Source organism: Pantherophis guttatus, chromosome 2, assembly GCF_059756535.1.
Source record: "Pantherophis guttatus breed Tessera chromosome 2, ASM5975653v1, whole genome shotgun sequence".
NCBI lineage: Eukaryota > Metazoa > Chordata > Lepidosauria > Squamata > Colubridae > Pantherophis > Pantherophis guttatus.
In genome coordinates, this window is record NC_142064.1 from 204,208,081 (window position 1) to 204,236,069 (window position 27,989).

General features: G+C 43.3%; 1 protein-coding gene and 1 long non-coding RNA gene across 7 annotated transcripts in view; one reads left to right on the plus strand and one right to left on the minus strand.

Annotated features, from left to right (window-relative positions):
* The window catches only part of RNF44 (ring finger protein 44), an 89,947-nt gene that overhangs the window by 23,632 nt on the left and 38,326 nt on the right, over positions 1-27,989 (minus strand). The window contains exons 3-5 of one of the 6 annotated variants that reach the window (XR_015732597.1): positions 8,552-10,279; positions 8,395-8,434; positions 8,248-8,290 (exon numbers count right to left, since the gene is read on the minus strand). The exons of 3 other annotated variants lie outside the window; for them this stretch is intronic. The gene's annotated coding sequence lies outside the window, so the exon portion shown is untranslated. Of the gene's footprint in view, positions 1-2,233; positions 3,195-3,343; positions 8,311-8,394; positions 8,435-8,551; positions 10,280-27,989 lie in introns of those variants that run through there. 2 more of the 6 variants (XM_060688479.2, XM_060688480.2) reach the window with 2 other exon arrangements.
* LOC148115496 (uncharacterized) lies at positions 4,082-27,989 on the plus strand. The gene is made up of 3 exons (XR_015732598.1): positions 4,082-4,122; positions 12,193-12,404; positions 27,518-27,989. It is a non-coding gene; the product is annotated as an uncharacterized LOC148115496 (long non-coding RNA).

Genomic DNA, 27,989 nt, shown 5'->3' on the forward strand with positions numbered 1-27,989 from the left:
GTTTGGGTTTTAACACCACTTTTCCAATTAATCAAGACTCATTTCAAGACAGTTTAAGCATTAAAAATAAATGAAAACACCTAAAATATTTGCCTTTGTCCATTCTCCAGCTTACGTTACTGCTTCTTGTTCTGTCTTAAATTATAGGGTGAGATATTCCACAAGCAGTTTTACAAGAAACCAGATGAATCTTTTCACAATTTTTAAACAGACTCTTGCTGCTCCTTAAAAGTAACAAGTAAAACTCAAATGCAGCTCATCAACTAGTGGCTTATGGAGATTTTTTCATGCAGGTTTTTTGGCAACTGTTCAGAAGTGGTTTGCCACTGTCTACTCCCTAAATATTTTTTTCTTAATTAGCCTACAGCCCTCAGATTTCATGCAGGTCTCCTATCCCACTAATTAAGTCTAACTCTAGTTAGCTTTTCTGAAATTCAAGATTGACTAGGTTCTCTGGTGACTGTGGCATCCCAAGTCTAGCAAATGTATCTCCACTTTAACTTTCACAAAGTACAGTAAAATCTCTCTGCAACTTCCCCAAATTAAAGGGCTCTTTTAAACATATAAATGCAAAAGAAAATATCTGAACAGGACCAAGGTACTTTTCCACTTAGAGTGGAATGGCAATCACACTGCTCCTGACTGAAATAATGTTATTATTGGACACTCAGCAGGAGACCTAAATGTTAGAAGGCACTCTTTTTATCTTAACTATCAACTCTACTGCATCTACTAGTGGCAAATAAAAACTGTCTGGGAACTAACAATGTGTCAATTCATCTAATCATTCTTTGGCTAGCCACTGTCAAGTGGAGTTAACTGACACAATAAAGCAATTATTTTCACTGATCAGCACTACTATGTCAACTGGGAAAAATCTTCAGAATAACATAATAGAGCATTATAGTGGAACAGCTTTCTTCAACCTGGTGCCCTCCAGGTACACTGGGATCCTGATTCTCAAAGGAAAGCTAACTGGGTACTGAAATCCAAATACAGATTGGGGAAAGCTTCCTGCACCTAAGCTAAGTATCTCCTCAGACATTATCCAAGCCTTCTAGTGTTCCAGTATGTTAAATCTCATGAGTTCTGTGACCTCTAACTGAACAGAGTGGCAATCAGCTAACATATATAATGCATATTTGCCTTCAGGCCTCACCAGGCACGCCACAGAAAATAATATTGTGTTTCCTGCTAGTTTTAAAAGGAAAAATGTACCAAATCATCATGTCAGTACAGATATTGGGAAAATCCCAGAATGTACCAGACCCATCTCTCCACATTTCTTGTGAAGCCTGTGTCATATCACATGCTTCAAATTTTGCATAAACATTACAAGTTAAATAGAGAAACAAGATAGAGAGTAAGGAAGAAAAAGGGGTCCCAAAATATATCAAGATATGCAAAATCCAAGACAGATAAATTCATCAAGGAGCTATACTTTCTGACTGGTAGATCAATCAGAAATTATGTCACAAAATTAAATAGCAATTTTGATTTCTACTCATATTCTCCTTTAATTATTTTAGAGTAATAACAGCCCGAGGGCCAACAAACTCTTCAAAGCAACTTTAAGATTTTTCTCCTTTTGTAGAAATTTCCCGTTTTATTTGCTGTCATTTCTAAAACCAAACCTAATAATCAATAACTTTGCTTACTTCCTGTTTCTCTCCTCCATTTCAATTCAAACCATACAGTTCTGGATCCATTTGGAGAAACCAAGGAAGGAAAATGTTCCCCTCTCGTGGAACAACCTGCAGTATGTTTCCAATGTTTCCGGGGAACAAGAGAGGTTTGCAAACTTTGTGAGACTGGCTCTGTTCAAGAGGTGGTTCTCATAGAATTGGCATCTTGAAATAAAACCTCCATATGGTTCCATCTCCCACATGCATGCTCCATCATTTGGAACACGCCTCCCACAATTCCCCCCTCCCCATGTCATTCTACCCGGACTTCATGAAGTTTAAGGAGTTCAACATCTGGAAAGGAGCGGCAGTAGCAGCTTTAGAGAAACTCATGACAGGAAACCACCATGGCCATAAACGCTCGGAAAGGTTACCCACCTCTGTACAAGAGAGAAAAAGAAGCAGTGCCTGAAAGCTACTTCCAACCATGACCACCCCCCACTCCCACCCCACCCTGGTCCCTGTTGCCTCCACATGTCCTTTGCCTTCACAAGTCACCTTCAGAAATTTGTTTCACAACACAAACCGGCGACCCAGACGCCACCAACCGTTTTTCGGGCTCGAAATCTCTCACTGCCCGTCAATCCCAATCGGAATAAATCCCGCACTTTGATTGCCACCCAGCTGCTCTGCGTTTGCTGCAAAACGCCGGACCCGATCTCGATCAGGCAGTGGCCGTTCATCTTCCCCCGGGGGTCGCCCGCAATTCCTCTTCCCATCCCACTCTGCTCTTTCCTGGGAATGTCTCTCGCCTTTTTCCTCTCAAAGGTCAGGAGAGGGGATCCAAGGAGTCAGAACGGACTGCAGGAGCCTGGGTTGGGGATCTGTAACTTTAAGAACCGCGAGATCACAGGCCACGTGCTCCGCGCGAAACAAAAGCAATAACAAAGAGAGCGGAGACCGCCTTGTCCTCCGGCCTGCCCAGCCAAAACGGAAACGCCAGCCAGAGAAAAGCAGAAGAGGGCGGCTCTCGCCCAGCCCTGGCTAGCCGAGCCTGACGGGCTTCGAGCCCCGAAGGGAAGAGCCTCCTTCGCGCTCCAAGACAAAGGCGTCAACAGAAGCAGAAAGAAGCAGCACGTGTCAGTCAAGGAGGAAGCTGCCCCCTTCCCTGACCGCACGCTGAACAAACCCACCAGCCGGATCCTCCTTTATACCACACCTCGGCCGTTTTGTTTTCTCCCTTTTCAGTCCCTTTCTGGGGCTTGCAACCGCCTCACCCTTAGCCGAAAGGAACAGGAAGGAGACGTGGGTCTCGATCAGGGAAGAAAAACTACAAAGCGGCCCTTCGCATTTTGCAAAAGAAAGGAGAAGACGTGATCGACTGTCTCTGTTAAGCGCTCGATGAGCTGCAGGTGCGAATGACAATTGAGGAGGAGGAAATGCCCCGGACTGCATTTTTGCTGTTAGGAAGCCGCAGTTTGCAAAGGCGGCCCATTTGACCCTCCCCCATAACCATCTTTAGCAGAAAGCGAACACCACCCAAATTGCATTTTTAAAAGCCGGTTTTAATTACGGCTTAAAAGGGCCTTAACCATCCGGAGGACCGTTAAGCTTCGCAGCCCGAGCGGCGCGCCCCTCCCTCCCTCCCTCCCCGTGCATCTCCAGCTCGCAGCCGTGAATGCATACAACGCGAGCCCTCCTCGCCCCGATCTGCCTACCTGCCTGCTTGCTCCACTTCTCCGGGTGCAGCTGCACCCCACATCAGCCCTCCTTTCTGCCGTGGTTCCTGGGCGCCGGCTCCGAGCCCCGTGCCCGCGCCCCCCACGGCTGTTTCCGGTCGCTTCTTTGTTTTCCTTGGCGCTTGCAGAGAGCTGCAGCCTCCTCCGAGTTGCCCCCAGAGCCGGGGAGGTCGAAGAAGGCGCCGGCCACCCGGGGTCTCTGGTCCTTTAAGAGCTGCCTGCGCCGCCGGGGTGTAACAAACGGCGCATTTTATTCACAACATTCGGACCTGAGCGCGCGCGCCCGAGCCTGGCTTGGGCCAACTGGGGAGGAGGGGTAGAGGCGCGGCCCCGAGCGCTACGGCACGTGACCGGATCCGCCGCTACAATTAGCCAAAGCCCACGGCCCTCTCGCGCAGTCGTGCTTGGGCGCGTCCGAGCGAGCTGCACGCGGCAGCAGCGAAGCCAAAGCCTACCGAGGGGGAGTGAGCGGGGCGACGTCATGGCAACCATAGCCGAGGTGCGGTCTCGGAGGATCTGGGTGACACGGGGATTATAAGGCACCCGCGCAAAACGACCCGAGCAAGGAAATACGCTGATACCTGCAGGGGGAGGCGGGAAAGATTCCTGTATCTCGGACATGAACTCTTGTTTTCCTCCCCGGCCGAAAGAATTGTTGCTCCCCCTCTGCTACTTCAGCATGTTGCAATGTGAACTTGTACTGAATGATGAGTAACTGTATTTAAATGCGGTTGGTTGGTGCGCTGCAGCTCACTGAGGTAAATTACATCGTTAATACATTTCTCTCTTTCTAGCCTTGGACATAATCAAAATTTAAGATTGTAATTCCATCTTTGCTTTAGAGAATATACATATTATAAATGCAGAATCCGAGTTACGCATTGTAAATGTATAGTAAGGAAGCAGAGGGAGACTTTTAAATAAAAACATGGCAATACAGCCTATTTAATTCCAATTTTGTGGAGAAGATGCCTCCATTTATAGCTCTTCTTTCAAAGATAGCGCCTTTCTGAAACTTCACCAACTAAAGTACTTTAACTTATTATTTCAAACAATAAACATCCATCAGGACAAACCAGATATGCCAATATAGGCACATCTGGTGGTTATTTTTCAAATAACATGGGGAAAGGGAGACGGTCTGATCAAGGATGATCATATTTGGGGTTCATAAGGCAGCTTTACATTTCCTGCATTGTTGGCTCAAAAGCTTAAAGCTTTTTTTTTTTATCCATCTCCTTAACCAAAAGAACTCTTGAAGAACTAAAAATGCCTACTCTTTTAAACCTTGACAGTTTGCTCTAGTGATTAAAGTCCAGACCCTGAGTTCAAAAATCTTACCTTGGAACATGAAATCTAACTGGGTGACTTTGGGCAAATCAGTCTCTCAGCCCAACCCATTTCACAGAATGGTTGTTATGGGGATCATAGGAGGGGGAAGATGAGTTGGATATGTCCGCAGCCTTGAGATGTTTGTAAAAATAATAAAGGCAGAATATAAATAAAAAAGGGGGGAAAGCCAATTGTGACTTCACTTTGCTCATCCAAAGTCATCTTGTCCAAATCACTGAGGCAAAGTCAACTGCCACTTAAACAGCAAGCAAATAAGCTAGAGACTGAAATAGCACTTAGACTTATATATCACTCCATAGTGCTTTACAGCATTCTGAGTGGTTTAGAAATGCTGCTATCTAACCAAACTGAAGAGCATTTGGACATTCCTAAAGCTAATTTTTAAAAAATTCCAGGCATTCATACTGTATGCCTTTTCATTTTAAGAAAATATCTTCCCAAGAATTATAATGTGCAGTATAATTTCCCTTTATTTCCTTATAATTAAATAAGCTTTAAGAGGACACTGGGTTCTCCAGAACCTTTAAATTAAGATAAGCCTTACAAACAAAGCTAGGCCTATTCATTTATATATCTATCTAGGATTTCTCCCGTTCATTATAATTTATTCCCAAATTCGTAGAAAGGGGAAGGAAAACATTGACCAGAGTTATCCTTACTATTATGTGGGTTAAACCAGCCTATATTTTTGAGAACTACTTCCTCCTTACCAAACAGATGGGGGGGAGCAACAAGCTATCTATTACTTTATTATATTTTTAATCAGCAAAAGAAATACCATTTTGGATTTCTTTCTTGCATATCAAAAGGATTTGGGTTGCCTCCAGTTATGTCAGTTGTCAACAGTCATGTTATAGTGCTTCCACCTCTAGCAACTTCACACACAATACACACACACACACACACACACACAATACCAAAAGCAGAAAAATAACAATTTAGACTTGTCTACACTGATCCTGTCTTTGGCCTAAGAGGCAGGATCTAAGTAAATTCAGAATAAGTCTCAGCTTGCTCTATTGGCACCAAAGCATACCGGCAGCCTTGGATTGCTCCTCTGGAAGAAGAGGTGGAGCCAGTAAGTCTGTCACAAGAATCAAGTATCTCTCATTAAAATATTTGATTTTTATAAGTGCAATTACAGACAAAAATGAATTTTATAAAATGAAAATTATTCTTCACAGAAAGGAAGCAAAAAAAAAGCAAACCATGGTCAAAAATTCAGTTGACCATACTATTCCATATTACAGGTCTGCCTGATAGAAAACTATTCTGCATATCAAGGATTTTGCAAGAATTGAAAACAACAACACAAAATCACGCAAAGCACTAATGAGCTTTGCTAAAGACTTTCCCCATTAATAGGGGAGATTGGAGTAGAGGGGACAAAGCATACTTGACAATTTCCTCTATTTAACAAATTATTTTCTGTGACTGAATAAGAATGTTTTTGTGACATTCAGTTTTTAGTAGACTATCTGTATACTGATCAGATATGTTTGTCATCTCCCTAAATGCTACTGTCTACATAGTAGACAAGATTTAAGTGCAACTTTTAGGAACACCATTAGTACTTAAAATACTACCGTATAACTTCCATTAAGGACTCCTGATAATTTTGTATCCAAAACCATTTTTCTGATGAGCAAGAATTCTCATCACATATTTCATGTCAAAAATTAACCAGGAATATAGTAAATCTTCCATAAAACCACATGTATTGTCATGCTGTCCGCTGGTCTAAATAGCAACATATACACATTAGAACAATTGAGCATCTTAAGATTCACTACACTAGAGAAATCTCTTAGTTCAAAAGATTATTGCAATGTAAAAGATTTTTTAAAATACTGATTTTTATCATGTTGCAGTAAGGAACATTTTTTACCTGATTTGGAGAAGAAGATACAAGAAATGTATGTGATGTTAATTAATCTGAGAGCTTTGAAAAGAGGACACTTGTTACTTCTAATAATTTACTTGGACTATGGGAAGTGGCTTTGTTTTGTCTTAACAAGGCACTGTGTCATGTAGAGATGAAGTGATTTTTTTCCTCTTTGAGGTAATAGTTTGCTTCAGTGACTCCTTCACTACTGGTAGCTTTGATAAGCAAATTCAAAACCTGAAAAAATGTACATCTGGAATTGCTAGAAATAGCAGTCCTTGTAGTTCTGTGGGGTTATGGATAGGTTTTCAAAACAATGTGCAATGTCAGACTGAGGTACTTTAAAAAATTAAAGTATAACTTTTGGATTATAATAACCAATGCCCTCTGAAGAACTGATAACAGACGCTATTCATTTTTTTTAAAAAATGTTTTGATTCATTTGTAAAGCACTGTGGGGTGGCATATAAATATATAAGTGCTATTGTTATTGCAATTGTTATTTATGCTGCAAGATTCTGGTCTTTTGATACCCAGAACCAGGACTGCTTCTAAGGAGAGTCTTCTTGTATAATTTCAATTTCTGAATACCCATCCAATGAAAACAAGGAGAAGAAATAAGCAAAAAGATGTCCCACAATCTCAATTATGAGCAAGGCTCTGATTTGATAAAGTATTATGGCAGCACTTTGGATTAACAAAGGCAGGCAATGCTCTTTTTCCTTTAGGAGAAAAACTTGAAGTGCAATGGTAGATGGAACCACCACATGTTGGAGAACTGGATTATATTTTGTAGACTTGATTTTACTTCTTGAGGATTTCGGGGGGACCCAGTATCTTCATTGAGAATGATGCTGGCAAGACTATGAGCTCCTAGTCAAGTCATCCTTCCCTGTAAACTTCAAAACTTTTAAGGTTTATTGGGGGGAAATGTTGAAATTTCATAGTTATATCTGAAAGTTGATGTGGCCAAATTGAACCACAAGGACATGTAGTCACTGTTCATATTGAAAGGGCATTTCCACATTTTATGAGGACCAGTACAACTGGGGGACAAAATATGAGAAGCATTTATCTATATTGCACAGGCCTTCCCCAATCTGTTATGATACTGAACCAAGGAAAATCTAAAATTGTCAAAATAATTCTAAATTTGATGTTTAGGAATGAGAGAACTTGGATGGTATGAGCAGGTCGAGTTAGTTGAGAAATGATTTATGGCATAAAACCACATTAAGAACTGCAATAGCAGTAATATTAAGAACAGGATATTGTTAAGGATCTGTCCCACTTTATAATGGAATAACAAATAATTTGTGGTATTAATTATATATGAATTACATGGAAAACACTGAAGTTTCTCAATTCAAAGCCCGGAAAAGCTAAGTAATGGGTTATTGGAAAGAAAGGTGAAAGTTTGAAAGATGAAACCTGGAATTACCAGAAGATTTAGACAGGGTAATTGCAATGGATAATTAGTTTTGCAAGAAAAAATATTTATTTTTAGCACTTTTTCACAAATTCCACAGGCAAACATCATTTGACAGATGAGATCAAATTCAGATTAATACATGATTAGAATTAGAAAAAGAAAAAATGAAGTTCAGAAAAAAAAATGACAGTGGCTTTCAGGAAAGGAAAACCAGTAGGGTAAAAAACTGCTGTGGCAAGGAAATATGGCAGCCAAACTATCAAGCAAGAAAAGAAAAAAAATCTTTTAAGAATGTTACAACACAGTGAAAAACAAGGAAAGATGCTTTTAAAATATCAGGTAAGTCACAGGAAAATTTACCGTTATAATAGGAATATGGAAGTGCAGGTATTGAAGAGATCTACAAAAGGCAAATGAGGATAAAGGTGGTTGACAGGCACTACTAACTGATTCCTTTACAAATGTCATTTTAGAAGGACAGAAACATTTGTAGCAAGAAAAAGGGCGTTGGTCCTACCTGATACGCCCGTTCTCTCCCGCGGGAGGGAACGGCAGGCAGCGCGGGTAAACTCAGTCAGTAGACCAATCAGGACCGGGTCTGCAATGACGTTTAGCCCCGCCCTTCCTGCTGCTCTCTTCAGTTTATCGGCGAGGTAATCACTGCAGACTGTTGCGTGTCTCCTGCTGATAGAAAGGAAAGGTGAGTACGACCCACCCCACCCCGACACCCGAAGGCGCAGCCCCAATAGGGAGGGGGCTGCCTGCCGTTCCCTCCCGCGGGAGAGAACGGGCGTATCAGGTAGGACCAACGCCCTTTCTCCTCCCTGGTTGGGAACGGCAGGCAGCGCGGGACATACCAAAGCTTGATGTCCAACGGGAGGGCAGTACTCGGGCGAGCCGCAGATCAGGAAACATGGACCCGTTGTAGGACCCGTCTGCCGAACGCCGCATCAGCCGACGCGTAGGCATCCAGACGGTAGTGTCTAATAAAAGGTGTCGGGGTAGACCAAGTCGCCGCTTTGCAGACTTCTTCCAAGGACGCTTGAGTAGCCCAAGCCGCGGAGGTGGCTGCACTCCTGGTGGAATGTGCAGTCACCCTGTTGGGGACCGCAAGCGACTGTGACTCATAAGAGAAGGCAATTGTGGCCCGGATCCATCGGCCCAAGGTCGGAGCAGACACCTTGATCCCCATCGTGGTAGGTTGGAACGAGACGAATAAAGCCTCGGTTTTGCGAAAGGAGGCAGAACGAGAAAGGTATATCCGCAAAGCCCTACGGACGTCGAGCTTGTGCCACTGTTCCTCGAGCCGGTGAGACGGGCGAGGGCAAAAATTGGGCAAGGCGACCTCCTGTGATCGATGGTATACAGAATTCACTTTGGGAAGGAACGTGGGGTCCAAACGGAGGACTACCTTGTCGTGATGGAAAACGCATAAGTCTTGTCGGATCGACAAGGCGGCCAGTTCGGAAATGCGACGAGCGGATGTAATCGCCACCAAAAACGAAACTTTAAAGGAGAGAAATTTCAGGGAAGTCGTCCGGAGAGGTTCGAAGGGCGATTGAGTGAGAGAGGACAAGACCATTGAGAGATCCCAGGTAGGGAAACGGTGAATGACCGGGGGGCTCAAGTTGGAAGCGCCCCGCAGAAATTGGCGGATCAGAGGATCCTTGGTAACAGTTGTCAGAGAAGCACATGCGGAGATGGAAGCCAAGGCCGCTACCTGCCGCCTCAGGGTAGAAGGGGCAAGGCCAGAGTCGAAGCCTTCCTGGAGAAAACCGATGACGTGCTCAACCGAGGGCGAAGTCGGACAAACCTGGCGGGCCGAGCACCATGATGAAAAGGAGCGCCAGGTAGACTCGTAGATACGAGCTGTGGAGGGGCGCCGCGCCGCCTGGATGGTTTTGATGGCGGCAGGGGGGATGTTGGCCCTCGTCAAGAATCCCCGCTCAGTCTCCAGGCGGTTAACTGTAGCCATTGGGGCTCTGGGTGGACCAGAGCCCCCTGCAGAAGGCAAATTCGCTCGTCCGGTATTCGCCATGGACTGGCCGTGGACAGGGAGACCAGGTCCGAAAACCAGGGCCGGCGAGGCCAATGAGGAGCTATGAGGATCAGCTCCGACTTCTCCTGTAGGAGTTTCCTGAGGACCCGTGCGATGAGAGGCAGGGGGGGGAAGGCATAAAGAAGCACCCCCCGGGGCCAGGGAGAGCGAAGGGCATCCACCGCCTCTGCTCCTGGTGACGGGAATCTGGAAAGGAAACGAGGGACCTGATGGTTGGAGTGGGAAGCGAACAAGTCAACCTCGGGAAGGCCAAAGCGGTGAGAAAGGTCCAGAAAGAGGTCAGGGTGAAGCTGCCATTCAGAATGGTCCACCCAATTGCGGCTAAGAGAATCAGCCTGAACGTTAGATTTGCCAGAAATGTGAGAAGCCGTCAGAGAGGCCAAGTGAGTCTCGGCCCAGAGGCCGAGTTGTAAGGATTCGTGAAAGAGGGATCTAGAGCGGGTGCCACCCTGCCTGTTAACGTGGGCCTTGGCGGAAACATTATCGGTTAACACAAGAACGTGCTTGCCCTGAAGAAGGGGAAGGAAATGACGTAAGGCGAGAAAAATCGCCCGTAATTCCAGAAAATTAATAGAGGAGTCCTTCTCCGCTTCGGTCCAAAGGCCCTGAACCATATGGGAATCTAAGTGCGCCCCCCAGCCGGAAAGGCTCGCATCAGTCGTAAGAATAGACCGATGAGGTTCTCGAAACAGGGTGCCATTGGCAATAGCCGAAGAAGACCACCATTTTAGAGAGTCCAAAACCTTCGAAGGAAGGGAGACTTTGCGCAACGAGGAAACAGATAGAGAACGCTGAAAGGGAAGAAGGAACCATTGGAGGCGCCTGCTATGTAAGCGGGACCAGGGGACGATGTCGAAGGAGGACACCATTTTCCCCAGAAGACGGGAGAGAGCAAGAACAGACATGGGCCGGCCGTCCAGACATTGAGAAGCCAGGTCAGATAAGCTGACCTGACGCGACGGGGAAAGAAACACCATGGATGACACCGTGTCGATGACAGCCCCTAAATGCTGGAGACGGGTCGAAGGCGTTAGAGAACTCTTGGCCCAATTGATTAGGAAACCATGAGCTTGAAATAAACGGATAGAAGTAGAGACATCCTGCTGAGCCCCGGGAAGGGAGGAGGAAAGGATGAGAATGTCATCCAAGTAAAATAAAATACGAATGGGAAGGGACCGAATATGAGCGACAAGGGCCGCCATCAATTTAGTGAAGACTCTGGGCGCAGAGGAAAGGCCGAAAGGGAGAGCCCTATATTGATAGTGAGAGCCCCTAAAGTAAAAACGGAGAAATTTACGGTGGGGTGGAAAAATGGGGACATGCAAATAGGCCTCGGTCAGGTCGACCGAGGCAAGGAAATCACCTTCACGAATGCACTCCAAGATGGTGTGAGTTAGTTGAGAAATGATTTATGGCATAAAACCACATTAAGAACTGCAATAGCAGTAATATTAAGAACAGGATATTGTTAAGGATCTGTCCCACTTTATAATGGAATAACAAATAATTTGTGGTATTAATTATATATGAATTACATGGAAAACACTGAAGTTTCTCAATTCAAAGCCCGGAAAAGCTAAGTAATGGGTTATTGGAAAGAAAGGTGAAAGTTTGAAAGATGAAACCTGGAATTACCAGAAGATTTAGACAGGGTAATTGCAATGGATAATTAGTTTTGCAAGAAAAAATATTTATTTTTAGCACTTTTTCACAAATTCCACAGGCAAACATCATTTGACAGATGAGATCAAATTCAGATTAATACATGATTAGAATTAGAAAAAGAAAAAATGAAGTTCAGAAAAAAAAATGACAGTGGCTTTCAGGAAAGGAAAACCAGTAGGGTAAAAAACTGCTGTGGCAAGGAAATATGGCAGCCAAACTATCAAGCAAGAAAAGAAAAAAAATCTTTTAAGAATGTTACAACACAGTGAAAAACAAGGAAAGATGCTTTTAAAATATCAGGTAAGTCACAGGAAAATTTACCGTTATAATAGGAATATGGAAGTGCAGGTATTGAAGAGATCTACAAAAGGCAAATGAGGATAAAGGTGGTTGACAGGCACTACTAACTGATTCCTTTACAAATGTCATTTTAGAAGGACAGAAACATTTGTAGCAAGAAAATGTTTAGGAGGCTGACTCCACTGGAAAGTGAGAAATGGTATGAGAGGCAATGGATCGGCTGTTGAATAGAAAAAGATGAGTGCAGATGAAATAGCCATTGAACTAGTTAGGCTGCAAGAGGTGCTAATCTGTGCAATATACAAACACATGGAAGAAGACTGGTCATACAGACTGGAAAAGATTGGTAAGTACGCTTAGAGCAGTGGTTCTCAACCTTCCTAATGCCGCGACCCTTTAATACAGTTCCTCATGTTGTGACCCCCAACCAGGGGTGGGTTCTAAATTTTTTTTACTACCGGTTCTGTGGGCGTGGCTTATTTTGTGGGCGTGGCTTGGAGGTCATGTGACTGGGTGGGCGTGGCTAGCTGGTCATGTGACCGGGTGGCCATGGTTATGTGTATAGGGACTACTCAGAGGGCTGAAAAAAGTCATTTCTGACAGGTGCTCGCACTTTTGACTGGTCCTCACACTTATGACCATCCTCACATTTATGCCTGTGCAGCATTCTTAACAACCATGTCACTCATTTCACAACTGCTTCTCTTCAACATGGTATAAGATAGGGCAAAAAACGTAAAATGTGAGAACAGTTGTAAATTCGAGGACTGGTCAAAAGTGCGAGGACCAGTCAAAAATAACTTTTTCAGCCCTCTGAGTAGTCCCTGTGCATAAAAGGATACAGCAATAGAGAGGGATGAAGGAAGGGAAGGGAAATTAGAGTAGGAGTGAGGGTAAGAGAGGGAGGAAGAGAGGAGGAGGAGAAAGAAAGAGGAAGTAGGGAGAAGAAGAGGGGGGGGAAGAGAAAATAAGAAGGAAAGAAAAGACAGAGGTGGTAGGTTTGAGGAGAAAGATTGCTGTACAATAAAAAAGATGAAAGGGAAGAAAGCCAACCCCAAACAAATATAAAGATATTAAGATAAAGAATGAATTGTTAACTTTAAAGAATAAAAGAGAACAAATAGCAATAAATAGCAATAATTAGAAACACACATACAAACATACAACGTATTTTCTTTGAACAGAGTATTTGGCCGGTTCACAAATTTAAACAGTTGTAGGAGGTTAGCACCCACCTCTTTCCAAAATGAAATATTTTGGGAAATATTAAAAAGGCAGAATATTATATTTCCCTGGATGAGAAATGGAGAAGCATATTTTACAGACAAAGCAGTTCCCACCTTTCTGCCCCCCCACCCTTTGTTGATGGGCCAGAGGCAGAAAGTCAATCCTTTGTCAAAGGACATTTGCAACACAATAGCAACCGAAACTAACACAATGGACCCCATCTAGCAACCGAAACTCACCACATGTGACCTGGGAAGCATGTGACCTGGGAAGCACATGTAACCATCAGCCAGCAAGGCTAGCTAAGACCCCCACCCCCTAGGAGTCTGACAACAAATCAGGATACTCTTTCGGGGCCCCAAGAAATGCAAAGCCAGAGAGAGCATAAAAACTCTAGGATTTACTGTATCTGCCCCTTTTCTGTTCAGGAACTCAAGCCATGTGATCCTGTCCACCATTAAACCATCTTTCCAAGCAGTCTCCATGTTTCCAGTGTCTTTTTCCCCACTTGGAGCAGAACCCAAAAGGATATTTCTTCCAACACAGTGTTTAGTCATTTCAATTAAATTTACAATTTCTATATTTCCTTTTTGCCATATTTATTCCTCATCTATTTTTTAAAAAAACCAATATTACCCTTCATCCTCATCTCTAATCTTAATCAAATTCAATTTTTCCCTTCTATTCTATATTATACCCCTTCGCATTGTCATCTATTTTTGTATCCATCCTCACATTGGTTAATTATGTAATTATGTAATACAGTTGTTTAATACAAATTCAACATTTTAATATAAATCAATTAGTTATATAACTATCTTTTTTGTATATTAATCAATATGAACATGAATATTCCAATTATTTCCATGCAATCCAATTTCTTACAAATCAATTAATTATATTTACCAATAATAATAAACCAAATAATTTCCCCCATATATTCCTCCAAACCACAACTTAACCATTTCTGCTTTCAACACAATATACAATTAATAGTATCTCAATTATTACAATTCCCTAGTTAAATAGAGCTTTTTTTCTTTTGTGTTTTAAAATCTTGAACCTCCTCTTTTGCCCTAAATTTCCCATTGTTTACAGTTTTGCACCTACCTTTTTTGGTGAGGAAAAAGAAAAAGAAATCTCTCTGCCTCATTTTGTCACGTTGCAGCAAAGACCCTTCTTTACTTTCAATTTCGCTTTTTCAGCATAGCTAGGGGGAAACAAATTTGCTCCAGGAATTTACCTCTTTGCAGCTAGCTCTTTGAAGCCCCGCGGCAAGAATTTGAAGTTTTTTTCCCTCTAGCCATCAGCTGGGACTCCGGAGGCAGCAATAGATAGGGAGTGGGCGAGGTAAGCGAATGGCGACCGGGCGATCCAACAGAGGCAGAGGATGAGGGTGAGTGAAGGCGTGGGGGGGGGCGAGAGAGGGCTTTGGCGACCCCTGTGAAATGGCCGTTCGACCCCCAAAGGGGTCGCGACCCCCAGGTTGAGAATCGCTGGCTTAGAGGAAGTATATAGATAACATATTAATCTCCTTAGTCAGGAACAGAATTTTCATATTTTCATGTTCTCAACATTTTTGGTAGAGGAGTTTTTCGCTCTTAATATTTTATTTGGCATAATGCAAGAGATATGAATGTTAATCTGTAAATTCATGCAGTGACAATTTCAATAATAATACATTCTGATGCATATTGACTTAGAAGTAAGACTCATGAAATGCAAGAGAGCTTCCTCCCATAAATGGTTTCAGATTGAACAGACATTGTCTCACTATCCAAAATGAGGTGCCTCAACGTAAATGGATCTATCTGCAAACAGCACGCTGACCAACTGGATGAACTTGTTAGAAATATAATTAAAGTAACAACTGCACTGACACTATACTGAGAATAGCTATACAATATTACGGTTTGGCTTAGTATATTACCCTAACCCAGATTTGACTTCAGATTAAGTATATTAAGGTTAACAGTGGCTTGTTGTAGATTCAATTGTTTTAATTCCCAGTCTCGTATAGCATCTATTTCCAAACAAGTTAATTCCTCCTCTTCACCCTTTGGGTGAAGACAGAATATACTTTAGCATCTCATACTTTGTTGTATATTTGGCTACCGTTTGTTGTTTTGGTTATTTTTTTAAAAAAGGAAATGGTGACCAGGGAGACTCAAAAAGATACTGAGCATATTATCAAAAAACAAGAGAATGATAAATGTTCATTGGGCAAATATCTATGTTGTGTGAATGCTGTCAACATCTGTGACATAATCTGAAGTTCTAGAACAGGAAGCTCTAGTTTGAACCTTTGGCCCAGCATGAAAAATTCACTGCTGTTTGCCATGCTGAGTAGGCATTATTAGAGTTCCATAAATAAAATTGTAATCCCATTGCACCAAAAATAAGATGTTTGTGTCACTTTAAAAATAAACAGAATACTAAACCATAATTGATTCTCATATTTCTTAAGCAAATTAGAACTGTCTGCTTAACAAATCATGCTAAGCCAGAAACTGATTCATAAACCAGAGTGACAGATCACAAGAGCATATTAATTCAAAACCAAATAAAATGTATGATGGATTAATGTAATGTGTGAAACCAATCAGAAATTGTGTATTAATATATTACAAAAATCTTTACTGTGTTCAGAACCTGAAAAAAAGATTTGCAGTTTGAAATAGCTAGGTAGAAAACCAGTAAACTGGTCTATGTAACTCTATTTTTTTTTGTTCTGCTTTGTGAATAATGCACTTTGGACTACGTAAATGTCACACTTCATGGATAAGGTACATCTAATACGGAAGACTATATAGACTATATCTTATTATTTGCACTATGAACTTCAGTTGCTCTGAAATTGCTTAGCGCATTGTAAGCCGCCCTGAGTCTCCGGAGAAGGGCGGCATATAAATCAAATTTAAAAAAAAAATGCCTTGTGCATTTGAACCATATCCCCACAGGTCAAAATGAAATCATATTTGTGTGTATAAGAGTTTAACGAGGCATCTGGGTAAAATATTGGATACAAAGCAGTAGTCTGTCCACTTCAGAACAGCTTCATCCCAAGTCAGGTTTCCCCACTGCTATGACATTTTGAAAAACCATAAAACCAAATGGAGATAACAAAACTTCTTATTAATAGCTTTAGTAATACATTTATTAGGATGGTTTGATTTATGAATATTTTGTAATTTTACGATTTATAAACCGCTTACAATCTTGCAAATATGTAACATACAATTGCATACAAATAAAGCTTAAGGGGAGAGGGGTAATCAAACTACTTTGCTGTCATTGAGTACTGACACTAGTCAGTATGGTTTAGAACTCAAAAAAGAAAGAACACTTGATATATATATTTAAAACAAACCAGATTCCACAAAATGAAAAACAAGTATAGTTGTATTGTTTCCTTGGGGGAGGGGAATGCCCCCAAATAAAATATAGGCTTCATGGCAGCAGAGAGCTTTGTTTTTCCAAAATCATTCTAAGTGGATGAATGATATAATACAATCAAGTCAAAATCTCCCATCATAGAGATAATGAACTGTATTTTTAGTTAGAGTTCTCAAAATCCGCTAAGATGTTTTCCATTTCAAAAGCTTGAGTATAAATTTACACAACAGGCATAGCTATTCTGCATCCAATGATTTTAATGTCTCCCTTTTACTTAATATCTTAAGGAGTGCTTTATTAGATGAAATCAAGATCTAATTACATCAACATTCCTAACACCCATCCTTGCACCTCTCAGGTAAGCACAAGTATAGCACAAAGGATATCTACCGTATCACCCACTCCTCTCAACAGCAGCAACTTTCAGTTCACCATAACAACCTTGGCAAACAATTGCTGCCCAGATTAATACTTTTCAAAGTGACTTTAGAGTCATTTATTGGATGTCTTCAAATCCCCCTCTCCTTGGTGGTTCAAAATAGAGGTTACATCAAGTTCCAATATTTCCTGAATGCAGACTCCTGGGGAGAGCATCTGCTGCTGCAGACATACATGACTTCCCATAACCTAAATTTCCCAGTCCAGTAAAAGAATTAGAAGGAGTGAATTCCATTATCACCTGTTAAAAATCCCCTGGCTTAGTTTAGATTGCAGAGAAGATTTTCAACTAAGATTTCAGTCTTCTAGGTTTGGAAAATGTTTGGGTTGAGCCTGGTGCAAAATGAAAATAATTAAAAGAAAGCAGTTCCTCCAGTTTTAATCAACATTGGTTTAGCCAATTTCACTGCGCTCAAACAGTTTTCAGAAGAATGCAGAAGGAAAACTTTACATGGGGCACAAAAAAGAGAACAGATATGCTATAGATAGTCTTGAGAAATTCATCTTTAACCCTCACAAACACACAGCTATATGTTGTAATTAAGCTTAAGCTGTAATTATTAATGGCTGCAGTGATATACATTCTATTGTTGTGGGGAAGAGGAAAGAGTATTAAGTATCTTCACCACCTTGAGTTATTTATAAAAATAATAAAGGCAAGATAAAAATAAATAAAATACCTCTTATATCATTTCCACAATCAGAAGAAGCAGTTTTGAAATATATCTTGTTAATTTTCTGCCTTTGTAATACTTTAGTAAAATGCAGAATTTAGATTTTCTTTGTCCAGAGTACAGGTTTCACTGCTGAAGAATTCTCAAACTTTTAAAATTACAAACAACATTTAGACGAGGAAGTGTGAACACTGAGCCATAATCACCGGTAGTTCAGAAAAAGGAATTTTATAGTAACTTATTTAATCAGGAATCTTGTTAAAACCCACTAGTGCTTTTCACAGCAAAACTGTGATATGGAAGAATAATGAGGGAAATCAACAAATTGGTTTCATCAGTCAATGGCCTCAACAGAGCAGCATCTGCTGATGTTATTAGTTGTATACAGTCTCCTAGCTCAGTGGTTCCCAACCGGTTCTGTGGAGAGAGGTTTTTCCGCAGACCAGCTGGGGGCTGGTTTCGTGTGCTGCCTGCATCCCATGGATGGGGCTTCGCTTTGCATCTTTGAGTGGCCGGTTTCTCGCATGCTGCAGACCAGTGCCAGGCTATGGACCGGGGGTTGGAGACCCCTTTCTTAGGGTGTTTTTCTAACGGTGATAAATTGAGCTAATTAAACCTCTTTTTAAACCCCCTTTCACTTTGACCAAGAAATCCACAGATCTTACTCCAGCAACCCTTCTCTCTTTGTTACCCAATCAATTGCCTCATCTGACCCAGGAACAGAGAATATAAAGCACTACCCCCTTTACAAGCTGCAAATATTTAAAAACTATTTTATTCTTTGCTCTTACTTGTTATTGCCCTTATCTGTAAATAAGAACCAGAACAAAGTTATTCAGCAGTAGCAGCTGCTGAAGGAAACATTACTTCTACCACCATTTTATAAGCCACATTCAATTTCGAGAGAGACCACGCTATTTATGCTTTATCAGATTCTTGCACTGAAGGAGAAAACAGGAAGCAGCTTCCTAACCATAACTTTGTTTAGAACTCCCCTTTGCTGCAACAGGCAATAGAACTATGCAGCATTTCAGATTTGAAACCAAAACAGCACTTCAAGATGTGCTTGGTTAAAGGCACTGCAGGGCAAGTGGTCCATACAAATGTCCAAAGGCACTCGTAAGACTTGACTTGTTTTTCACACCCCCAGCCCTACTGAAGTCAGAAAATGACTCACAGATATACCAAATGCTTGAACACCATAGGTGAGATGAGATGAAAGAGTGTGGGGAGGGGGTTTCTGAATGCGGCCTTGAACAAATCTCATAAGAATAAAAAAGTCAGGGTTGAAATAAAAACTTCTATTTCAGCCTCCCTCAAATTCTAAAAATCCCTGCCCAGCACAAAGCTTTTGAGCTGATTCATTAACACAGCCTTGGTTTTGCTAAAGTGTTCCTCATTCTACTATTTGAAAAAGATTGCCTTATTTAGGAGCAAATGGTTAATGTAATGGTCAAAGCCTAACACCCATCCACTATTTTTAAATTTTGCACAAGAGCGTGCACACAAATAATTTGTGCCATATTTTGAAGTTTTAATTGATAGCACAAATCAACTATTCTCTTTACAACATTTTAGAACACACAAATACAGTTGCAAGTTTAAGAGCCATTTAAAAAAACTAACTGAGTATCTTTTTGTTGCTGTTATCAATGGGTGTTACTAAATTCGCTTATCATTATAAGGTGAAAATATTCTGAACATTTTTAAAATAATCCTAATATAAACAATATATCAATGTATCTCAGTCTGTCTATTCCCTCCCTTGGTTTTCTGGAAAACTGTATATAGGAAATAACATAATGTTATTATCTGCATATTGATGTCATCACAGATTTACAACATTTGTGTCATACATAATTTGCAGGGCATCATGTATTGCAAATAATTATGAGCAGTGGTTAGAATGCAGTACTGCAAGCTACTTCTGCTGACTCCCAGCTGCCTAACGTTTGGCGGTTCGATTCTCACCAGCTCAAGGTTGACTCAGCCTTCCATCCTTCCAAAGCCAGTAAAATGACCGTGATTGTTGGGGGCAATATGCTGACTCTGTAAATCGCTTAGAGAGAGCTGTGAAGCGGTATATAAGTAAGTGCTATTGCTATAATTTGCATCAGCTGGATCACTGCAATGATTTACCTGACCCAATGGATTTAGTAAAGCTCCAGCTCCAGGCAATGACAGGTGGATCTGGTTCATTCTGCAGCTGAAGAGAACTGGTGTTTAGGTAGGACCAATGCTCTTTCTCCTAATAGGCTGCGGAATGGTCCAGGAATGGGACATACCAAAGCCTGGCTGTCCTAAATGCGGTAAGCCAATGGGCCTGGAGCACCCATGGCTAAGTGTACCTGCTGAAGGACCCTTCTCCTGAAAGATGCCTCCACAAAGGCGAAGACATCCAGCTTATAATGCCTGATGAAAGGAGAAGGAGTGGTCCAGGTAGCCACCCTGCAAATCTCCTCAAGGGAAGCTTGTGTGGCCCAAGCAGCGGTGGTCGTTACACTACAAGTAGAATGTGCAGTAATGCATATAGGTGGTGGCAGTGCATGCGTCTCATATGCCCAGGTGATGCACGCCCTGATCCAGCAACCTACAGTCGAAGAGGACACTTTGGTGCCAATCGACATCGGCTGGAAAGAGACCAAGAGAGCCTCGGACTTCCTGGAGGGCGCAGTACGTGTAATGTACACCTTGAGGGCTCACCGCACATCCAAGGTATGCCACTTCTTCTCGAAGGCACGGGTAGGCCGAGGACAAAAGTTAGGCAAGGTGACCTCCTGGGCACGGTGAAACCAGGAGTTAATCTTGGGAATGAAGGAGGGGTCGTGCTATAGGATTACCTTATCCGGATGGAATATGCATAGGTCAGCCCTTACTAAAAAAGCCGCTAGTTCGGATATGCGCCTTGCGGATATAATGGCCACCAGGAAGACCACCTTAAGGGTGAGGTGACGGAGGCTCACCGTTCTCAGAGGCTCAAAGGAAGGTTCCGTCAGGGCCCGCAGGATCTTAGGCAAATCCCAAGTGGGATAGCAGTGTACAACCGGAGGTCGCAGATTACTGGCACCTGGGAGGAACCTGCGGGTGACGGGGTGATGAGCGAGTGGCTCCCTGTCCAAGCCTGACAGGACAGTGAAGAGGGCGGCCACATGCAGTTTGATGGTGTTGTGAGCCAGTCCTTTGTTGAGGCCGTCCTGAAGAAACTGTGGAACAGAAGCTGAGATAGGGTTAATGTGGTGCACGGCGCACCAGATAGAAAATAACTGTCAGGTGGAGTTGTAGATCCGGATAGTGGACTGCTTCCTATCCGCATGAAAGGTCCGGATGACCCTATCCGAGAAGACATCCCACTCAGGAGGACCCCTTCAAGTGCCTGGTGGTCAGTTGGAGCCACTGAGGCTCCGGATGGAATAGGACCCCCTGGCTGAGAGAGATCCTCCGTGAGGGAATTCTCCAAGGTCGTGAGATGGAAAGTGCGACGAGATCCGCAAATCACGGTCTCCGGGGCCAATGAGGGGCACTAGGATCACCTCCGCCCCTTCCGAGATGACCTTGTGGATCACCCCTGGGATCAGGGGTAGGGGCGGGAAGGCGTAGAGCAGGCCAGGAAGCCAGTCACAGTGGAGCACATTGGTTCCCTCTGCCCCTTGGGTCGGAAACCTCGAGATGTAGCGAGGAAGGTGTGCATTCAGGCAAGAAGCGAATAAGTCCACCAGAGGCTAGCCGAGGTGGGAGCAGATGTCCAGGAAGAGATCGGAGTGAAGACGCCATTCGGCGTTGTCCACCGTGGTCCTACTCAGGAAGTCCGCCTGAGCGTTTGACGAGCCCACAATGTGTTCCGTCTTCTGGGAGAGAACATTTATTTCTGCCCACCGCCCAAAGCGGAGGGCCTCCTCCATGAGGCGCCTTGATCTGGTACCACCCTGGCAGTTGACGTGTGCCTTTGCCACAGTGTTGTCCGTAAGAACGAGGACATGTCAGCCTCGCACTAGTAGATGATAGTGTCTTAGGGCCAGGTGGATCGCCCTCAGCTCGAACCAATTGATATTGTGGGCAAGGTCCTGGGGGGATCAGCGACCTTGCATCACATGGTGGTCGAGGTGAGCTCCCCAGCCATAGAAGCTGGCGTCTGACGTGATGGAGATCCTCCGGGGTTCCTTGAACACTGTCCCTTTGTCCAGGGCAGGGGACGTCCACCATCAGAGGGAACATCAGACCACTAGAGTGTTGTGACCCAGGCCCAAGTAAGTAGTAGGAAAATCAATCAGTGAAAAAACAAACAAACTTTATTCGAACAGCTGAGAATTACTTCATTCCGAGCATCTTTCAACTAAATTAAAGCAAATTCCTCCCAACACAAATTCCTCAGTCTTATCGCAAACCTTGATCCAGGCCTTTCTTGCCAAACATTCAGAAGTCACAGATACAAAAATAAATGCAAGACGTAGATGAAGAAGACGAAGCTACCAACATTGTTTTCCGGCAAAGCCCAAACGCCATTGCTGGTCTGTTTTAAGTCTTATGGGAGGGGCCAATCATCTCTTGGCCCTACTCCCAAGTTGTCCTCTTTGCTTGAGCTGCTCTTTTCTTCTGGCAGCTCTTCTCATGTGTGCATTAAGAACAGTTCCTCCTGTTCCTCTGCCTCACTTCTATCAGTCTCTGGAGGCTCTGGAGTCCGTACCTCACTCCCTGGTGGTCCTGGCCCCATCTCTGCCTCCGAAGCAGAGCCCTCATCCGGCCCTTTCCCAGCCTCCAGGACTGGCCCATGTTCTTCCTCAGACTCATTGCTTTCCAACTCCACTGCCAACTCCACAGGCTGCTTCCAGACCACAACATAGAGGGACCTGAACCGGGGTCCAGGAGTTTGACACCTTGGCCCATTGGAACAGTAGCAGGAACCACTGGAGGTTCCGCAAGTGAAGTCGAGCCCAGGGCACAATTGTCGTGTCAGCTGAGAATTGTGTGGTGGCAAGGATTTTATTGAGGTCCTGGTGGAGCCGGGCCTCGGAGCGTGGCAATCTAGATTGGAGTTGTTGCAGTCATAAGATGGTGGAACAATTGAAGAAAGACCCCACGGTAGCGGCATTAATCACCCAAGCGGTTGCCTGGTGTGTCTTTCTGAAGGATAAATCGAATTTCCTATCCTCGGGTCTTAGGTTTTCAGAAGGATCCCCTGCCATGTAAGACGAAGAGGATAACAAGGTCGCAACCGGACCGTCCACCGATGGGACCTGCGGGAAGTGACTAAAGGCCGGTGCCATATTATAGTGTCTTCTATCTGTTCCACTGGGAGTTGGCAGGGAGGCAGGATTGTTCCACTGGTTCTGGACAACATCCAGGAAAAGCTTGGCAGCCGGGATGAATAGTTGTTTAGACACTGGCCCGCCCTGGGGCAGGGGGCTGTACTATGGGCTCGTCCTCCTGTAAATCGGCCGTAGCCTTGTGTAACAAGGACTTGAAAAGCCAGAAGGGAAGAGCCCTGTGAAAGCTGGGGTGTCCAGAAGGACACCTTCCTCATCATCAGAGAGATCAGGGTCTCTCTGAGTCTCCTCCCCTGATACCAGGTCAACACTGCCCCCTGAGTGGGAGGATGAGTGATGGGAAGGGATCTGTCAGACTAGCCGAAGGCAATGTGTGAGCCTGCCTGCTAAGATATTCTGAGACCAGGGAGGTAGAGCAGTGGCTATGAATGCCTGCAGCAATATGGCTCTGGAGACCAATAATTGGATTCTATCTGGTAATTCACCCAGTTGGAGTTCAAAAGACTCCGGAACAGGAGTAATCTTGGGGTTCTCCGCCTGGGGGGAACATGCAAAAGGATGCCGCTTCTTAGAGCACTCCTGGTTAGTAGCCTGCTCCTGTGGAGTTGGTAGGGTTGGACCTGGGGAAAGGCCACCTGCGCCCTCTGGGAGTGAGGCCCGGGGTGAGGGGGTGGTCAACTCATGTTGTGGTTGATGGGAAACAGACTGAACACTAAATTGTGACAGGGTTTCCAATTGAGCTTGTCTCCATTCTGCCATTGAAAATTGCTTTTCCAAGGCCCTCTGTCTCTGTTCTAAGTCCTTCAGTTCTGTACTGGAGAGTTGAGAGGCTTTGTGGCCATGTTTAGACTTGCAGGAAGTCTTTCTGCAGATGGATGCCTCAGGAGTGGTTTGAGGCCTAGGGACCTCCACCATTTTGACTGGCTCAATAGGCTGGAGTGCCCGTGGAGACAGAAGATGGTAGCGGTCACTTTGGGAGACCAAATTGACCAGCTCACTCAAGACAGACCTTCAATCTGCCACAGGGCGGCTTACCCAGAGTAAGTGCCAGCTCCTAAGGCCCCCCCTTTCTCTGGGCCCACTCAGACAATGGCAATAGTCGCCAAGGGTGCAGCCTGAGGCTGATTGGTGCTCGTACGAAGTAGGTCGCCCTTGTGTGGCTGCAGAAGACAAAAGACAAAATGGCCACTACAGAGGCGGAGGCGGCTTCGCGATGCACCCGCTGGGAGGAGAAGGGTGTGCCACCCAGCAGGCCGATGAGGGCCTCAGCGATCAATCCTCTTCACTGTGGGGTCCTGGAGAGCGGTGACAGCAATGGGGGCCCTTGAAGAGCTACCTCCCAGCTGAGGAGCCATGCTGCGTGGCTCGGGAGAGCGGCAGCAGTGGCAGCGATGGCTGAAGAGGAAGTGGCACTGCGAGCCGCTGACCAGCTTCGTTGTGCGACTCAGGAGAGTAGTGGCGGCAGCGGTGAGGTTGGGAGAAAAAAACAGCTGCTCAGGCTTAAAGGCATGCTGCGAGGCTCCAGAGAGCAGCAGTAGCAGTGGCGGCGGGCCTGAGAGCCACCTCTCAGCTGTAAAGCCTTGTCACGAGGCTAGGATTAATGGTGATGGCGGTGCTTGCAAGGGACTGCCGTACACCACATGGCTCTGGAGAGCAGCAGCTGTGTCAGCGGTTTAGGAGCCTTGCTGCAGGGGGACTTGGGGGGTGCTCCTTTTAGTTGTATGATGATGGCCTAGGTATCTGGCCAAGGCCAGAAGGCCTAACAGGCCCCCCAAGGGCAGCGGCAACATTACCAAGCAAGGCTGATCTGGCCAGCATGCAAGCCTGCAATAAATTGTAATAAACCTGATGTTGAAATGGTCCAGGAATGGATTGATTGAAGAGCAACTGCCAAAGATGTCTCTGTCAGATGACTGAGTCGAAAACTGGGGCCTGACAGAGAGACGTGGAGGCGTGGCCAAAAGATTATGACTCAGTCTCCAGGCAGATTAGACTGTATCAACCCATTCCTGGACCATTCCGCAGCCTATTAGGAGAATAGACAATGCTAAGTTCTTTGTGAAAAGGTAGGCTATCAAGTTAAACCCAAATGAAATGTTATCCAAAGACTACTCAGTGGGGCAGACAACTTCTAGATGTTTTCTACATGTATTGAACTACAAATTAATGATCAGTTGGCAAGAGCGCATTGCCTAGGTATGACAAGAGCTGCCATCTAAAACAATGAAAGGGACTGGATTGAGAAACAATACTTTCCATTAATGCCCTTCAGTCCATCTTGCACCAAGCATCTCCTCTCATATTTATTAGTTGTCTTAGGAAGGTCATTTGTTATACCACTAGAGGTTCATAGAGGCAACATAGAAGACGAACGCACAAAGACCTCTATTATTACCCAGAGGCCACCTCAAACCAGCATCTAGATATGCCTAAGGCAGCATCTAGATATACCTAGGAAAATAGTGTGCATTTACACACATTGCTTTTAAAATAGAGAATACAGAATACCACATGTATTGTGCTTGATTTGAGTGGTGCTTTTTGTTTTACCACAGCCAATAGATATTAAACTCATCCCCACTGTGTGTGTTGAGAAAAAGGGTATTTTTTTTGCACAGGCTTATTATAGTCTGAAAGATAAATGAGTTACTAAAGATGTTTCCAAAACATCTCTTATGGAATCAAAACAAGAATGTATTTTTCATTTTTTATGCTGAAAAAAGCCCCCCTCAGCTTATATTCGAATGAGAAAAAGAATGCCTTTTTTCCTGCAACCTGTTTTGGCTTCCAGGGGCTGCAGGGAGTCTTGGTAAGGCCAAAATGGGGCGTGGGGGGGGGGGGGTGCCTAGCAAAACTCCCTGCAGCCCCCTGGAAGCCAAAACGGGCTGTGGGAGGGGGAGGGGGTGGATTCAAGGGAGAAAGAAACAAAGAAATCCTCACTGTTTAGGGAGATCCCCAGGTGCACTCTAACTTGAGTTGAGAGCTTATTGTAATAGGCTGGCTGCTAGCTATCCTTGCTCAGGCTAAACTAATCAATAGTGGAGCTCTAAGAATGCCAGATGAGGAGGAGAAACGGAGGGAGAAAGAAAGAAAGAAAGAGACAAAGAAAGAAAGAGAGAAAAAAAGAAAAAGGTAGGGAGAGAGAGAGAGAGAATGCAGGTATTTCTTAACAGAGGCTTAAACTTGCCTGAAATTAGATCAAGTCCTATATCACTTAACCCAATGTATCAGATTAAATTGTTATTGAATTATTTTTGGTATTTATACTACACTGTCTTGTGTAATTTAGTTACACTATGCACTTACAGAGCTAGTTTACTGTTTTTCTTTGAAATAAATATTCAAAAACATTTAACCTACTGATGCCTCAATTAATGTAATTTTATTGGTATCTATTTTTATTTTGAAATTTACCAGTAGCTGCTGCATTTCCCACCCTAGGCTTATACTCGAGTCAATAAGTTTTCCCAGTTTTTTGTGGTAAAATTAGGTGCCTCGGCTTATATTCAGGTCGGCTTATACTCGGTGTGAACAGAATACCTCTATGTACTCTGAAGCACCATTTTGGAATTTAAACTAAATCACCAACAAGCCCTATCCACAACCAATGTAACAAAGGCTGTCTTAGCGTTATGAATTAGAATTGGAGTATCTCTCTATTCCACATCCTTTAATGATAAGATTTTTTTTTTAAAAAAATTTGATTTATATGCCGCCCTTCTCCGGAGACTCAGGGCGGCTTACAATGCGTTAAGCAATAGCCTTCATTCTTTTGTATATTTTATACAAAGTCAGCTTATTGCCCCCACAAACTGGGTCCTCATTTCACCTACCTTAGAAAGGATGGAAGGCTGAGTCAACCTTGAGCCTTGGAGAGATTCGAACCAGCAGAAATTGCAGGCAGCTGTGTTAATAACAGGGTGCACTAAACCACTGTACTATCAAGGCTCTAGATTTAGATATATAGATGGATAGTCACTGTATGCTTTCCTTAATGCAGTATTTTTTGTAATTTTTGAAAAGCAGTGTATGTCAAATGTACATACACAGACAAAATCAAGTCACATAGCACTTAAAAGACAGTTTTATTACAGGATAAACACTTAATAAATTATGAATTAAACCGATGCTCAAAGCTACATGAAGAAAAAAGGCCATATTCACACTTTACATTGTCACAATTTACTGAATAAATCATATTACTCGAGTTAACACATAAATTAAACCATAAACCAAGGAAATCCTATTGTGACATTGTAGTATATGCACTAATCCAGATAAAATAGTTTGTTTCTGAAACGAAAAGCCCAAACTAACTTCAATATTGAAGATCTAAAAACTTTGCATTTCAGAAATCATCTTGAAATAAATAGCCAAAAATGTTACAGAAAAGCTCAAAATAGTGTTTGAACTTTTTCATATTTTAGCTGCTGTTAGAAAATAAAATTATTTTATAATTACAGGCATGATACTAGAAAAACATCAGAAATTTGAATTTCGGCCCTCTGAGTAAAAGGTGGAAAAGAACAGAGTCACAGCTGCTTTTATTCTTTACTTGATTACCAGTAGAGAAGGATAAAAAAATCATGCAAACACATGCAAGCAAAGACCTCAACAGTTCCATCATCTCTCCATTACTATCCTTATAACAAGTATTCATTTGATTGCTACAAGTCAATTTTTGCTGAGCCAAGTCAGCAATCTTATGAATGTAAGGATACAAACAGACATTTATTCTGCAAAATATAAAAATAAATTACCCAAATTGATGTCTTCCAGTTATGGTGAAATTGCAGTTCCTGGAAATCCCAGCCAATGCCACCACTGGACATGCTGGCTGGCAATTTGGAGGTAGGTAGAGGTGTGATGAAGTTGTGATGAAGTTGTGATGAAGTTGATGACTTCATCACAAGGAGGAGTAGCATCACTTTGCTC